Here is an 18,038-nt window from a genome sequence, read left to right as displayed (position 1 = left end):
TAGTTATTGTTCGGCTTAGGTGCTTGTATGTATGTGTGTGCAGACCATAGCTGTGCAGGCTGCAGAGGATAGTGTGGGCAATGGTGCATGCCTGAGTGTTGGTGTAAATGTTGCCATAGCCCTTATCTGGTGGTGTAGGATGGGGACTATGATTTAGATATGAATGTAATTTGCAGGTAAGTGTAATCAATAGAGTTATTGGATCAAGGAATAGGTGGTCTAAGTGGCGTAAGGTATGTTGTATGGAATAGATGAGTTAGTGTTTAGCCAGTCATGTAGGAAATATTCGATGTAGAGTAGGTGATGTAGGGTGTCAGTGGTAGCATGGAACTGGATCCTGTAGTGGGAAGGTCTTATAGATTTTAGGAAGATTGTTATGCATGGATGTGAATTCACTAAAATACCAGGGGTATCACACATCATTTGACCTGAATGACATCACCGAAATAACAATATCATTACCTTTCACCCTGAATCTTCCCACAAAGTGGTGTCACATGATCTTGTTTAGATTACAACAATTGGCATCGCTGAAGTTCCATTATAACTGAATGATTATTATAACAGCACAAATGAATATTTTAGATACCAGCCATGTTAGGGTGCTGCTAAAAATATACAAGGGGAACCTTATTCATTTTTCATTTCATTATGTGTTCATCTCAAGAATGTATAGTTCCACAAAACACTGAACCGAACTTGAAGCATAACATTTTTCAAGGTTTTATCCGAAACTATATTTTTTTCATGCATTCACAATAATGTAACACGGAAACAGAGTGTTTAAAAATGTATATTTCATCATGGGTGTCCCCACCATATGCCATTGATGCCCCCTTAGGGCAGAAATTGCATGCAATTGTGCAAGAAGTTTGCCATTAGTGCTCTCCATGTACTATGGGTGACTATTTTGTTGAAAACTACCTCTAGTATGTCAGGGCCAGTGTTTTGGTTGCCTCACCAATGTGCCAAAATGGTCCTCCCTTATGCCAATGGTTACTGCTAATGTGTTAATCCTCGCATTTTGCCATGCGTCCCCCTATGCCACATACTTTACTTTTGTATCCCAGTACCAGACTTGTTCCTTGGGCGCCCCCAAACGTCAAGTATTACTTCTAGAATGCCAATGCCAATATTTTTCACAGATACCTGTAATGCTATGAATTGTCTAGTATACCAGTGCAAGCCTTTTGCAGTCCGTGCCTCTTTAAAACAGTAATTCCCTTCAGTATGTCACAGCCAACTACAGACTTGCAAGCATAACACCATAATTTCCCTCAAATTCACATACATCCACTTACACTCATTGTCCCTCAAATGTATTCATTTTCACTTCCTTGTATTCACTTATCCTCACTCACTTTCACGTTCACACACTCCTTCAAACTCCCTCTCTCTCGTTCACACTCTTAAATCCTCACTCACACTCTTCCACATACTCTTGCTCTTACTCACACATTTTTCTCATTCAGTCTCAGTTAATACCATTCACTCTGATCCATTTGTTCTCACTCATTTGTGTGCACTGACTCTCACTCACATTCTCCCTTAATCTAACTCACTCGCAAATTCTCTGTCACACTCACTTGTACTCATTCTTACACTCATTCATTCATTTTCACTCTCTCTCTGATACATTCATATTCACTCACAGTTACATTTATTCACTGTCACTCATTAATCACTCACATTGATTCTTATTCACATTTCCTCATTCTCTCTAACACACTTCACACTCATTCTTATCCATTCTCACTCCCTCACACTCACTTTCACACTCACACACACACACATAACAATGCTCACACCTAGAAATACACTCACAAGTACTCAAGCTTGCTATCTCACACAACACACTCTCACCATGTACACATGGACATAACATACATTTAACACCATTTTATTTAACTTACTTCAGCTGTCAGTGAATGATCTGTAAAAAACTACCGTAGATTGAGGGTCTATGGGGGAAATTATTAAAGACCACTGAATGTGCGTTCCCCAATTAACATAACACACAAAATGCACAACTGTGGTCAAGGTCATGTGTATATGGTAAATGAGTAGGTTATCCTCTCTAACACCCCCGTGATGTCAAGCACCTAACTTAGGGAGACATCCCTTAAGGATAAGAACCCTCACTCACCCGAAGGTGACATGCTTCATCATATGGGTCCCCCTTACCAGTGTAGAAAACCTAGTCCACACTGGGAGCTACTACTCCGGGATCTTAAAGGAGGAGCTCAGAGATGTTTTATGGGCAAAGGGATGATAATCCCATATGTGAGCAAGGTAGGTGTAGTGAGAATAGCAGCGCTGTGTACAACACTAACAAGTGAGATTAAAACTATCTAAGGGGATGCACTAACTAATTTATTGATGTGCTCCGCTTGACAGGGTTAAAAAGGAACAGCACAGTGGTATAGAGGTAGAACCACTGTCACTAAATGGTCGACATGTTTCAGCCTCTTGATCAAAAGGTATCATCGGCTTTCTTCAGGACCAGATGGGAAAGATTGTGATATTGCTGCTGCCAATATGTGACAAAGACAAAATTAAATTGAATTGAAATAATACTCCACCGGTATTCCTGTCTAATATTCTGGTGATCAGGTCATACCCAGGTATCTGCAGGGTGAAGTGGCAAAACAAAAAGAGAGAAACATATACACATTTGTTCAAAATCACACATGTACCTTAGATATGTATCATCTGTTTCAATGGTGTTATATATGTAGGATTGTTACACTCATAAGGACTTACCCTCAATAAGTAGGAAATCCTGCCTCACCTCTACCTGGCAGACTGCTCTGGGAGGAGGCCCCGCACTAGGGGAAAAATGTAATACATATTCATGTACCTATACTTTTAACTGCAAAAAGCAGACTGTCCAACAAGTACATAGTACAAATTCCAAATTTAAGGCTCAACTAAAAAGGAGCCTAATGGCACCAAAAGGGTAAAACAAAGCACTGACCCAATTAGACACATGAGGGAGCATAGAGGGAGAAAGTTCTTACAACTAGGTCTCTTCCCACAAACTCGCCTCTCAAATCAAAGTTTAAGTCATAATCCTAAACCCCACAGTCTTACCTGTCCGTCGGTACCTCGTGGCTCAGATAGAGCTAGCCCCGGGAGGTACCGAACGGCAGGAAGGCTCGCTGTTTATGTAGGGTACCGGATTAATTGATTGTCCGCAGCTGCTGCAGCGGGGGCCTGATGTTTGCGAGGGCGTCTAAACTAATCGCCTGTATTCCAAAACGCGCATGCGTTAAAGATCTCTGTCAATACACCCGGGCATGCGCATTATACACACTTCACTGTGTGTAGCGCGACCAAGCTTTTCAAAGCAGTATCCCATTACTGCGCATGCGCTAGTGTAGCGCGATCGAGTTTCAAAACAAGTGTCATGGTCCCGCGCATGCGCGCAATGACCATACCTGCCCTGAAACCGGGATATCTCAGATAGCGCTTACGTCTATCATGCAGAACACCCCGTTTAGGCGATTAAGGAGCACAAACAGGTTATGCTCCAATTAGCCCACGTATAATGATTAAAAAACTGCCCCTTTACATCAGTTGGGTACAAAAAAAGGGGGGTTGCCAGAGAGAACAGGAAATGTCCCAAGAGGAAACAACCACAAGAAAAGCTGTATCTAGTGTCATGCTGTAAGCCTGTATTCAAGACATATGCTTACTGTGAAACCCTATCCATTTGTATTTGACACAACTCTTTATTTCATGTGCACAAATATAAGAAATAGCTCCTCTAAGAACTCTATTCTATGTAGGAAGCATAAGTGTTATACTAGAGTGATGTTAGAAGTACACCATTAGATATATGCACAAATTCATAAAGCCACCCATGGAATGTCATCGTTCAACCCTCCAGTATCAGTTTTGAGTGTGTAAACCCATTTTTGTTCTCTACGTAGTAAGTAGTTAGTAGAGTCTGTCAGATAGGGAGGTATAAAAGTGAATGATCTGTTACAGCTCTTGGGACTTCATTTTTATTACACTAGTAGTGAGTAATGTACTATTATTTATTATTGGTGTAGTACAAAATGGACAGAAAACAAGAAGGTATGAGCCCTGTTGCCCACAAGGGTGACTGCATTTGTGTGCTTGCTACTGCTTTTACCACTTCAGAGGCCAGGGGATGGAAAAAGCCATGTCAGCAGTACCAAAGAGCAATGCAGGGGATGAAACTGTAACCCATAAGTTACAAATCTAAACATTGGTAATGCCAAAGGACCCTTCCACGATCTCTCAGCTATTGTTTCTATCCTGTTTGTCTCATTACTCCACTCTCTCTTTCACATGTATCCCACTCTCTTTTTCTCTGTGTCTCTATCTGAGTTCTCTCACACCATTGCTTCTCTTACACCTGGGTTCTACTATCCCCCTCTGTACCTTTGAACTGTCTCTTTCTCACCTATCTCTGCTTTCTATCAGATATCTCTCTTTTACACTATAAGCTGTCTCTTTCTAGACCGACTCTTTATCACCTTTGTCAAACATGTCTCACCCTCTATTTCTGTCTCTCTACAGCTTGCTCATTTGTCTGCCTGTTCAACTGTAGTGAACTTATCATCCACGTTTTTCTCGTATTGTTCCGAATAATTTTGAGAATGTGTATCTTGAAAGTTTTCAGAAGAACACAGGGACAAGTTGAATTTTATGTTTCACGCTCTATACTTTGTGCAAAAAATAAGACGTGGGAACTGAGAACCCCTATTACAGTTGAGAAAAGTACCTGGATTATATATATGTTTAATAAACTCATTGCTTTGCTTTAAACCCTGAGGGAAATTTGTATGGGGTGAACAAATGAAAACCCCGGGTTATCTAAAGAAAAAACTTCAAATTAATGTGAGCAAGTCACAAAATTGAAGCTTCACTAATGTCAGAATAATCATAGGATCTGATGCATTGGCAAACGGTAATTTCACCAGGTATGAGGGTGGGAGGCCACACACGCACACGTACAGACGTACTCACACTGACACCCATGCAGTCACACATGCACACACACCCATTCACAACACTCATTCACAAATACACATACATTCACACATACACACACTCACACACACACCGAACATAAAAAGCACATCAAACTTACCTTCACTGCAGCTCTCCTAGGGAAAACCTCTGAGGTCCCAATAGAGTTGGGGCTGTTGCCCTAGGTCACCCAATGAGGGAAGGTAGCAGTCCCTCACTCTTCACAGAGTTGGATGGGCAATCAGTGACGCTCTCCCTTGTGACAAGGGGGAGGGCCTCAAGGCACTTTTGCTAGGCTGATGAGGTCATGCCCAGAGGGCTGTGAAATTATCAGCCTACGGAAGATCAGCTCAGGCAGTCAGGAGCATGAATAGCTCTTGGCTGCCTGACCTGAACAAGAAGAATGTCTGTCAGGCTGGCCTTTATCCAGCGTCATAGACACTCATCTTGCCAGGAAAAAGCTGGGGAGAGGAGGGGCATGGATCCTCAGCCCAAATGGACAGGCTGCAGCTGATTTTATGCATTTTAAATGACATTTGAGTTTACCAGAAAGAAAAGACATATAAGACATCTGTTAGGCCTTGTCTTAACTTGCAGGAGAGGAATTTTTCTGGGACGTCAAAAAATGATCATCATTCAATACTTAGGATGGCTTACTGCCCTATAAATGTCTCTCTCTCCTGTCAGCTTCGTTCATACAACAGTTCCTGTTGTCCACCTTGCAAACAACAATACAGGTGGCATTAGGGAACATTCTGGAAGCAGCAGGAGGCGCTCCACCATCTGTCAGTCAGGTATGACTGGGAACCTCTGATCTTTACCTCTGGATCCCATCATTACTCCTTTTATAACTTGTTTGTTGTACTTTTTATTTCTGAAATAGTTAAAAGTGTGTTTATTTGCGTTCTTTTCCTTTCATGTATTTATTAAAAGTGGTCGTCTTTTGCATTATATTTCCACAAAGTTTTCCTTCTGTTGCTGATTCCAATTTTGGGTGCTTGTGCTCTCCCTTTCAAACCTTTTATCTTTGGTATATACCTAAAAGACACATTTCCTTTGCTTGTCAGTCCCTAGGATATCGAACCACCTGCACCCAGGGCCTGTAAATTAAAGGGTACTAGCGGACTGCAGAACTCCATGTGCCCCCCACTACAGTACAACTGTAATATGTTTCCAGGCTTGACACTGCAACCTGGGTGCACAATTTTGAACTGCCTTTTTAACCTGGCTAAATAAACCTTTTACCAGGATTAAACCTTCATTATTAATACTTATAAGACACCCCTAAGGTAGGCCTTAAAAGCAGGAGGGTAAAGTACAGAGTATTTAAAAATAGGACATGTATATTTAATATCCTACATGTTGTGGCAGTGAAAAACACATCGGTCATTTTTCACTGTAGCAAGGCTGTTTCTCCCGTTGGATAACATTGGGTCACACTATTACATTTAATATGTGTTAAATTCAGTTTGGAAATACCTAGATAAATGTTTCAAGAACTCATTCCAAAAGTAATGTAAAATTTTACTTAATTGAACAATTGAATTGTATGTACTTTTTTCAAAAGTAGTTTTAAAAAGTTGTAATTTTCCTACCTACACCCAAAAGGCTTGCCTGCCAGTGTCCATCTTCCACCTGACCCCTGATGGCTCCCCCATGGTGCGATGTGCATTGCTCACTGGCAGTGGACAAAGGGATCTGGGTCTGGGAAGGAAGACACCTCCCTTGACAGGATGGTCTGAGGGCAGTGCCCAAGCCCTTCCTAAGCATTGAAGGATGCCTACCTTGTCACTGGTGTATGAAGCTCACACCTAGGCCTGCTTCCCTCTTGTCTCTCTAGTTGGCCTGGCTCCAAACCTATTGGGAGGGTAGGAACAGACCAGACTGGTTAAGGGAGAGGAAAAAGACTTGCCCCCCACCCACAGTCTGCCATTAGGGAAAAACAGGGAACTCACAGACCTCACTTGAGAAAAGTCCTGGACTTGTGAAAAATCAGAAGATCACCCCTATCACTCTTATCCTCGTGTTTTGCACTTATGACTTTTCAACAATGGAGTTGGATCTCAACTACATTAAAAACATTACTGGCAGACCTGAAAAAGTTGTGTAAGGAGAGGCATTTGAAGCTTACAAAATTCCCCAAGAAACCTGAGTACCAAATAGCCCTCAGAGCCCAGAGGTCTGCATGCTAAAGACTACGCCCAAGGGCAGGAGAATGATAATGAAATAGAGGAGGAGGAGGAAGAGAATGATCTGGTAAAGGCCCCTGAGCGATAAGAGAGAAGGCCCTAGTGGAGTGAGGCCCGTCTTATCCAAAGCAGATAGCAGGGTCAACTCCCCCTGCCTGATCACTGCAGAGTTGGGGGACAGGCAATCTGAGAGGATGCCAAAGCTTAAACTGGCTACCATAGCATTTGAAGAAAAGAAAACAGCAGCAGAACCAGCATTGGAAGAGAAAAAGTTAACCCTGACCTTGGAAGAGAAGCAAGCCCTAATGCCCCTTGAGATGAGCCAGAAAGAACTGCCCTTAAAGGTCAGTAGCATCAGAGTCCAGTGAAGATGATGGCAGTGACACTGAAGAACCTAAAGGAGGTAAAAGAGTCATATACCCAAAGTCCTGGTCTCCAGCTTTGTGATAAAGGATGACATTGAAAAATAGCTGAGGCATATGAAACAGCCTTGGAGATGCATAAAGACCCAGAAGAGGAGCCGGGGCTAGTCTCTGGATGCACATGCAAGTAATAGGGAGAGGTACTCTGCTGGCCCTAGTGATAGCTAACAGGATGAAGTATTCCTCCATGAAGCAAGCCCTGAGAAATACCATTTAAGATAAGGTACAACTTGAAGCCGTCCAAGCAGTTCTGCGCTGATTTCATGGATTAATATGGTAAGGCATTAGATGGTTGGGTGAAGGGCAGCAAAGTGACTGATTTTAATGGGCTGTTTATTTAATCATGAGAGAGCACATGATCAGTAATTGCTTTGCAAAATTGCCACATCACCTTATTGATTCCAGGCTTAACAGGCCTAGAGAGCTGGGCAAGGAGGCGGACCTAGTACAGTACCAGACTGTCAAAGATGGCACCTTGGAAGGGCCAACGTAAAGGGGAATAGGGTCCCAACTAGAAGAAGGAGGGGAGGAACAGGGAAAACCAAAAGAAGTTCTATGAAGGCTCTCAAAATAGTTCACATGGGAAGTAATTCCTGTGCAATACTGAGCAGAGGAAGGTAGGGTTGAGTTTAATGGAAGAAGTCCATTAAACCTCCTGCATATGTACTAGGGTTGTTACTAGTATGGGCACAGAAAAGGGGATGCCACCTGTCACCTAAGGAAGCAGCCCCCACTGGTGGGTCTACCCTAGGAATTACCAGTGTAGTTCCGAGGGAGGAGATTGTCCCAGATAATCTTAGGGGAGTGCATTCGTTACCATAGCGTTCCTGGGTAAGAAAGAGATGGTTCCTAAGGCTCATATTCCTTAAAATACCAAAATGTGTAGGCACTGGCTCGCCATCAATGAGCAAAGGGTAGAGTATCTGAAACACACAGGCGCCAGTATGGCTATTGTTAGGTGTCATTTGGTGCCTTCTGAGCAAAAAGTACCTGATAGTAAGGAAAAGGCACTTTTTTTACGTGCTCACCCACCAGTGTTTTCGACTGATGCTGCTGGTGTGTGGAACACTGACTTGTAAAATTGGCTCATCCTTAATTGGCATATTTAATGTACCTGCTCACGATGTTCCGTGTATCCAGGAATTGCAAATTAAATGTCACTAGTGTCCTGCAGCTCCTATTGTGTCACCACTAAAGTGACAAGGGAAAACATGTTTTCATGCCTGCCCTGCAACTTGAGTGTGCTGCTATAAAACCGCAAATTCAACCTGGCAAAATAAACCTTTTGCCAGGCCTAAACCTTCCTTCTTAATACTGATAAGTCACCTCTAATGTAGGCCCTCAATGCCCATAGGGCAGGGTGCATAGTATTTAAAAGGTAGTACATGTGAACTTAAGTTTTACTTGTTCTGACAGTGAACATTTCCAAAGTCATTTTTCACTGTAGCAACGCTGGATCTCCAAATAGAAAAGCACTGTGTTACATTGATTTACCTTATACTGTAGAACTCTAGTTTGAGAATAGCTATAACCATGATTTAAGGGCTCAAATTAATCGGAATTTAAAATCCAATCTGAAGGTAAAGTCAGATTTTAACTTACTTTTAGAGAGTTGGCCTTTTCCATCCTAAAGCCTATAGAGGCCCTTTCTGAGATAATCCCATGCTGCCACCTAGGAGGCTACTGGTAGGTGTAAATTGGTCTTGGGAAAGGGAACAAAATGGCCTAGGCTCGAAGGAGGTGTGAGGTCCTCCTGACAGGATGGCCTGTAGGCTGTGGCTACCAACTATACAAGTTTCAATGGGGCAGTCCTTGACACAGGCATATGTTACTCACACCTAGGCTTACCGCAGTCATTGTCCAAGTAACCAGAGCTGTACCAACCCCAGTGGGGAATCAACCTGTCCCAGATCTCTTTTTACAAGGCGAGTTCCTAATTTCCCTAGACACACATCAGGGGTGTGCTCAGAGCTCTGACAAAGTGAAGAAAGATTCTGCCATGTTGCATTTTGGCAGAGCAGGGTACTGCGGTATTATTTAGGGCCCAACATTTAGAAAATTATCTAAAAGTTGGTAGGGTTGCCCTTGGGAACTTTTTCCATATTTCTTAGGTAGTCACCCTGACCCACGGGCTTGTTCAAGGCATTGTCTTCTGTTAAGCTCCAGGAATACAAAAGCTGCAAGATGCCCAAGACTCTGCTGAGTCTAGTTGGCCAGTTCCAACTGGACTTCCCCTAGACCCTATTGATGACTTCTGGGAGATTGAGTCCTAACTCCCAAATGGTGTCTAAAAGGCCTGGGACTCTTGGCTGGTGAAGATTGGACTCTCCCCATCAAGAACTACAAAGCTGAATACTTAAAAACGTTTCAAAACATTTCCAAAAAGAACCAGAGGCTACCATGAGATGCCCACTGACCTGCAGTCATCAAGGTTAATAATACTGGGCACAATACTGGACGCCAATCTCTCCATGAGTGGATATGTCAAAACCATCTTTGGTGCGAGTTTTGGATTGATGCGCATGCTCAGGAAGGCTTTTCATTGGGTCCCTCTAAGCACCAGGAAAACCCTGGTTTGGGCACTAATATTAAGTCACCTAGACTATGGTAATTCCCTGATGGTTGGGTTGAATGAATGTTTATATTCTAGTCTTCAGGTTGTACAGAACACGCCAGCCCTCCTTGTCTGTAATCTTCCCCCACTGTCCTCATCAGCACCTATACCACGCTCTCTAAACTGGCTCCCTGTAAGAAAATGCTCGCTTTTTGAACTTCTATGCCAAGTTTTTAAATCATTACACAAAAATAAATTGTAACCTTATATCCCAACACGTCAACTCAGATCCAGTGAGCTTCTTCTATTATGCCCACAACGTAGTCACCGAACTAGATTTGGTGGCCGGTCCTTTTCATTCTCGGCCCTAAACACTGAAACCAGCTACCTTTATCCCTTCGCTCCTGCGCAAACCTAATTGATTTTAAGAAACTCTTGAAAGCTTGGTTGTTTGATCTTCTATGAAATTATAATCTATTTCAGACTGGTCCAGCACTGAGAGATCCCCTCAGGCATGATTTGTGTGCCTAACAAATATGAATTCAATTCAAAGGTTGCATGGCCTGTCAGGTTCAACTTGCTGATTTGCTCCGCTGATTGAAGTTTGACTCCCAGAAAGTTTTTAAGTCTGAATGTAGAATGATTCCACCGAGGCTGATGTTGAGGTACTGCCAACAAGACATCTCCCAGGAATAGACTTTGGAATGTGCCCTCTTGGATCTTTCCAGTCATCAATGCAGAGACCCTCGAACTTCACACCAAAGCTGAGGATTCCTTCGAGGCCCTGCACTCCAGATGGCTAACGATGGTGAGCCCTTCCTCGGATTCAGCTGACGCCGACCCGCTGAATGCTTAGTTGACGAGAATTTTCTCCAAGAAGAAGACTAAGGGCCTGATTTCAATGTTGGCTGGTGCTGTGAGTAATTTCGCCATGAAGAAGTACTTTACTCCCCCCATGACGAGGGTACTCTACCCACCACATTCAGAGATGTCTGCAAGCCAAACGGACATCTCTTGCATTCACAAGAACAGCGTAATTGGCGGTTTTGTAAATGCAATGAAAGTGTGCCTTGCTACTCCGTCAATATGATGGCACCGTACGATACACTTTCATTTTCTTTCTTTATTTTCATAAACAAAATCCCAAAGTAGCCTTTTATTTTTCTGAAATAAAAAAATCAAGAGGCCTAATTCCATGGGAGTGTTCTTCATGGCTAGGGAGTCATTAAAAAGATATTACTTTAACATATCACCACGTTTTAGGTAGTGGTTAGTAAAAGTGAAAACTGGCTATGTGTCCACCCACTCTAAATTGGATGGACAGACACATGGCCAAACCTCTGATGGCCGATACTCTGTTGGACCCTTAGAGTGGTACGTTGGCTGCGGAGATGGAGAAGTCTCCTCCATCTACATACCTTCAGTATGTAGATGGCAGAGACTACTCTGTTGCCGCTGCCAACATACCCCTCCGATGGCCCAACAGAGTAAGGTCCATCGAAGGTTCGGCCCTGTCTCTGCCCACTCAATTGAGAATGAACAGACATGTAGCCTGTTTTATCATTCAGATGGGCAGACCTGCAGGTTGATGGAAAGTGTACACTGTTCCCGTTGAGATCTAGTACCCTTTCCGCCAACTTCTAAATTAGATCCTAAGGCAGAACGCAAACTTTCCACTGGGTTGAACCAGATCCCTGTCCGACCCACGCCCCATTGTGAACTGCTGTAACTGTTGATTACAGGGTTGAGCACAGACTTAGTGACTTAAGTAGTTCACCCTTCCAATTATATTTCTTTCTTATTTGAGGTGGGTTCTCACCCCCTTCAACTTAAATGTCTTGCAGTACATTTCTCCAATATCTCAGCATCAGAGGTCATGCTCACCTATATATTTTGTCAATACTCATTGAACATAGTTTTTCTCTATGTAGCTGCTGGAACAGGAGTTACATTGGCAACACCAACTATGAGTACACTGGATCAGCAGCTGGCATCATAGGAGTGATCCAGAAATTAAATGTCTGTGGCTCAAGCTGGTGAGTTAGTATTGTCGCAACAGTAATTCCATGCATGAGTCAAACTTCATATGTTTATTTATGTTCACATGCTACTACAATATATCTTTCCAAAACAATGCTAATTTAAGTAGTGTGCCGAATTTACGACACAAAAACTGCATTTGGTGTATTTCATCCATTTACATCTTCCTATTGCAGGTGCTGAGACATTACACCAGACCATGATTCTGAACCATTTACAAGCAGAAGGCAGTGTCAGTAAGAAGAGCGAATCTAATCCTCCTCCAAACAACTATCTGAGAGGCCAACAATTCTCAAGAACAAGCAAAGGTGGAGGACAAGAAGCTGGTCAAGAAGGAGGAAGAATAAATGGAGAAGAGAGCATTATTGCCCCTACATGGAGCATCAACAACACAACCACTTCACGGTTGAGCAGCAGTGTTACTCTGAGATCACTTCTGAAAATTTCCAGTTCCCAGCCATTTTCAAATTAGTCATTAATGCTTCCCTGACTACGCAAGCTCACCTTCACACAGCTCTCATCTAGCAGATACCTCTCTACAATTTCCTCTCAACTCTTCCCATGGAGGTGCAACTGCAGTCTTCATATATTCAGAGAAGGCCCCTGGTCAGAAAGAAGTAACCCCAATGTATCATTCTCCTGCCCACAACTGCCCCAATGATACCCCTCTACATGATAGCGAACCGGCTGATCATGTTCACACTGCATGCATGCAGGGGTGGTAGCATGGTCTAATACAGGGACACTCAACATACGGCCCGGGGGAGGTGGCCCTCCTGACCTTTAATTGCAGCCCCCAGGTGACCTGCAGCTCTAGGCTGCTGACAGTTCAGGAACATTCAGACAGCTGTTTAAACGGGCATAAATAAAGGTTTTCCGGTTTCACATTTTGCAATTCAGCCACCATCAGATGAGTATATCCTTCCCTTTCCCATTATAAATTAGAAGTTAATGCTTTGACTTTCATTCTTGGTGCATGAGAACAGAGCATTGGAGGCAGACAAAAGTCATGTGACTCGGTTTGTTGTCCACACAATGCATCTGCTTCGCACCCATTGACGCCCACCTTTCATTACGTTGACTCTCACCCTGTGGCATAAGTGCGGCCCTCAGTCATGCCACAGACAGTACTTTGTGGCCCCTGGGTAAAAGTTTGCGAGTACCTATGGTCAAATGTAAGTAACAACCAAGAGGTATTACCCAAAACCATTAAAAGTACTGCAAAACTGAAACTCCTGGCAGGGGGAGATAAGAGCTTACCCCCTATCGCTGATATAAAGATCCTATTACATCATGGGGGCTGAAGTGTAAATATGAATGATAAGGAGGACGCTAACCCTGAGGAAGGGACAGAGGCGGAGCGTACCAGAGCCTCCCGGACCAACTCAGGTACAAACGGGGGACTGGCGAAAGAGAGTAATGAGACCATAAGGCCACTGACATCTCAACGTGCAGAATCAAGTGACAAACAGGCAATCGGTACGCACGCAATACAAACATCCGACTTGACTGGGCCTTAATACGGAATCAGAACGGACTGCAGACCTGAACCTGGAAAAGGCCCCGGGAATTAGTCTAGCAAAGATGATCTACATCTTAAACAGCTGCTTTCCATTCCAGAATACGAAACTCAGGGGATGCATGACATTCTTAACAGGGGCAACATACGCTAATATTCAAGGGCTACAACATCTAACAACAGCAGAGCTACTTTCAGTCAAATTCTGCAAGCAAGAAAACAACAACACACTGGAACAAACACTAACAACATGGCGAACAGAGGAGATCGCACAATTAATACTATCCTCAAGGGAAAGGTTCGACTCATGGGGCATAAGGCTCTCCAGACCGGCAAAACCACGCTACCCAGGCCCACTCGAGGAACCACTGGCGACGAAGGGCAAAAGGAAAAATTCGCCAAATAAAAAAGAGCAGGCTCATTCAGTACTATGGAACGCAAGAGGGAATAGTCCATCACCGGCAAGCTATCCTTTGACCAACTTAGGCAAATAAGCAAATACTAAAGACGACGCCGATTACTGGCGCTGGCTAACTGGTACATTGAACAAACAGAAAGACAACTGACCATCCCAAAAACCAACAAAGGATAAGAGTCAGGAAACCTTCCATTTACTATCATGGAATATAGCCGGCGCCAGGAAATGGCTGGAAAACGGCCTGCCCCTCCACAATTGGACAGTATGCGACATCATCGCCCTTCAAGAAACATGGGCACTAGAGGGGCTACCACTTGTTGGGTACACGCATTTTAACATTCCTGCAAGAAAAAACAACAAATATGGTCGACCAAAAGGGGGATTATCAGTTTATATCTCGAGGGACATCAATATCAGATCAGAGCAAATAGCCCCGCATGGGCCAAACATGCAATTAATAAAACTGTCTCTTCCTGGCAGAGCGACTCCGGTATTACTAGTGAACTCCTATGTACCTCCGAATGTGAAAGAGAAGCAAGCCCAGCTGGATCAGCTAGTATCCACAATTAGTGATATTCGAAATAACAACCCCACCTGGGAAGTCATCTTAACAGGTGACTTCAACTCAAATCTAATCCACACACCAGAGGAGGATGAGAAGTTAGCTGTAAACAACGAATTCTGGAACGTGACACCACAAAATCACCTTAAAACAGAGCATCACGATCCAGTTGGTCAACAACTGGTAACAACCTTGGAATTTCTTGGACTACGGCTCCTTAACGGGAGAACTCCAGGTGACAACCCGCCACAGCACACTCACCTAGGAATCTCAACCACTTCAAGACTTGACTACACAGCAGTCTCACTTCCACTATTGCCCCTTGTTCAGCAATTTTTAATTGAATTTACATCAAAAAGTGACCACTCATATCAGCATACCTATTTCAATCTAAAACTTAACAAACATCGTAACACCAAGCTAGTTGGAGACAGTTCCTTCTCCACCAACCTGAAATGACTAAATTGGACAACGGCCAACATTGAAGATCTTCAGGTAAAAATACAGAGATTAAAAACAGTGAGTGAGACAACTATAGGCAATCAGATACAAAAATGGGAGAACTTCACGGAAGAGTTAACAACAATTATGTCCACCTCTTAAAAAAAATCACAGCCTTCAACTCACAATATCCCACTGCCAAAAAACCTGGTAAAGCTCAAAATAGAAATAAGGAGAAACGCTAGAGCATTAAAAAAGACAACTACGTCATCAAAAGACTGGGCCCAAAGACAGAATCTTAAGAAAGAGTATAAAAAGACAATGTGGGAATATAAAAGATCCCTGAAGGACGATTTCTGGGCAAAATTACTCTGCACGGCAAAGAACACCAACTCAAATGCATTCTGGAGGATCATCAACGGCTTAAACCATCTTTCAAGCCCAATAACATCAAATGTCCAAGAAGCGGACTGGGCTGCGCTATTTATACGGAGATTCTCGGATGCAATACAAGATCTGCCCAACACACGAGCAGAACAACAAAACAACAATAAAAAGGTCAAACAAAGAAAAGTGAGCTCCATAGCTAGTGGCGAACACAAAACCCCCTGTACAAATGCAGCATTCCCGAAGGAAGAATGCAGTGCAATTCAATCAGCAGATGGGGACCAACGGACATCAAGGCCCCATCGAGAAGAGGCACAACCTTTGGAGAATAACGAGACAGCAGACACGTCCAGACGCCCAGGCTTCTGCGAGGAGGACATAGAAGAATTATAAGGAAGAGTCGCAGCAGTGGAGCCCCAGGCCCGAAAGGCATTCCTCCAATAGTTTTGAAAGCTGACCCGGACTTTGGAGTGGAAATTAAAAAAAACTATTCGATGAAGTAGAAATTGAAAATCAAATACCATCAAGCTGGCAAGTCTCAATAATCTCACCTATTTTCAAAGGAGGAGACAGAACATCGCCAGCAAATTACGTATTTATCGCTCTCCTGGATGTGGATGCGAAGTACTATGCATCCTTACTCCTTGAAGATCTGATAAGCTGGTCTGATGCCACAAAGAGGATACCGCCGAATCAAACAGGCTTCAGGGACGGAGCGGGACATTGACAAGCGTCCTGTCACTCTCAGTGCTAGCCGATAAATATCTACAAAGGTAACAGCACCTCCATCTCTATTTCATTGATCTAAAGGCGGCCTTAGACAGCGTAGATCGCAATATCCTATGGAGGAAACAGCGCAGCTGGAATATTCCGGAAAAAACATTGAGAGGAATTTTACTCCTTTACTCCAACACATGGATGGAAGTAAAACTGGGAAACGGAACACGGCTCTCAAGAAAAATCAACACCAGCAAAGGCCTTAAGCAAGGTTGTGTTCAAGCCCCGCATCTCTTCAATCTTTTTATGGAAGACCTAGCCTCAAGCGTAAACAAGATCTCATCCCACCCACCCAAATTAGGCTCCTTGTCTCTAACTCATTTATCCTACGCGGACAACGTCGTACTGATGAGCTTAACTAAGATTGGCCTTCAAAGGTCCCTCGAGGGGCTAGCGAAATTCATAACCAATAACAGCCTGGAGATAAACACAACAAAAAGCAAAACAATGCTCATCACCAGACGACGGATAGTCAATCAACACGTCCAACTGGAGGGAAAAAACATAGAAGCTGTGCCTAACTACAAGTACTTGGGCTTTTATTTCGACAGCCGACACAATCACCAGCAGCAAAAAACGTACATTGCCCAGAGAGCAAACGCACTTTCGTTTGCCTTTAGGTCTCTAGCAAAAAAGCTTACGGGGCCATCATACAAACCTTTACTAGCAACAATAAAAGCTAAGGTGCTCCCTACGCTGTCATAGGGCAGCGTAGCCCTCCATGGGAAAGACGCGGATCTGCTGAATAAAATACAGACAGCTATCTATAAATCCACCTTCCAAATTCACCGGGGAGCTTCACCAGCTCAGACGAGATTAGAATTTGGAGTACTAAACGAAACAGTGGGAAGGAAGTACGCAACTATCAAGCATTGGTATAGCCTGAAACAGAATATAGCAGCTTCAGAATTGCAAAAAGCGCCGTGGAACGAAATAAAAACTGATGCAAAGTTCACATACAATCAATTTCTCAAGAAGGCCTTAACAGACACTGGCACAAGAAACCTTTGGGAAACCAATTTGCCTTACCCAGCCTTCAAGCAAGCCATAAATAAGTCAGCAAAATTCCATTCACTTTTAACTGACAAAGCCACCTTCATCACAAGAAAACATGCCTGGATGGTTATATTATTATTATTATTATTATTATTATTATTATTAAAGGCTTTTGTAGCGCGCTCAATTACTGAAATAGTATCCTGGCGCGGGATGTAAAATACAAGCAGACTGTTAGGGGAGGAGCAAGATAAAGAAATCAGAGTCAGGTGCCTACTACCAGAGTTTAAACAGATGGGGTTTGAGTCTTTTCTTAAAAATCTCGATTGACTGAACCGATCTAAGTGTGAGAGGAAGGGCGTTCCAGGCCCTTGCTGCCCTAACTGAGATCGATTGGCCTCTTATTCTGGCATATTTGAATTTTGGGACAGCCATTAGGCATTGATTCTCTGACCGAAGGGAACGGGATGGGATGTATAGGGCAAATCTTTTCCTCAAATAACTGGGGCCTGTCTGATGAATTGCTCTGAACGCAAGTACTAGCGTTTTAAACAGAATCCTGTGCGCCATGGGTAGCCAGTGGAGACTCAGCAAGTGAGACCGAACGCTGGATCTCCTGGGAAGTTGCAACAAAAGGCGTGTAGCAGAATTCTGGATCACCTGGAGCCTCTGAATTAGGTAGGCAGGAAGGCCACTATAGAGGGCATTCGCATAATCGAGTCTTGACAA

The sequence above is a fragment of the Lissotriton helveticus genome, chromosome 11 (genome assembly GCF_964261635.1).
Source record: "Lissotriton helveticus chromosome 11, aLisHel1.1, whole genome shotgun sequence".
NCBI classification, from domain to species: domain Eukaryota; kingdom Metazoa; phylum Chordata; class Amphibia; order Caudata; family Salamandridae; genus Lissotriton; species Lissotriton helveticus.
The sequence above is the reverse complement of the archived record's forward strand: the minus strand, read 5'-3'. Positions refer to the sequence as shown.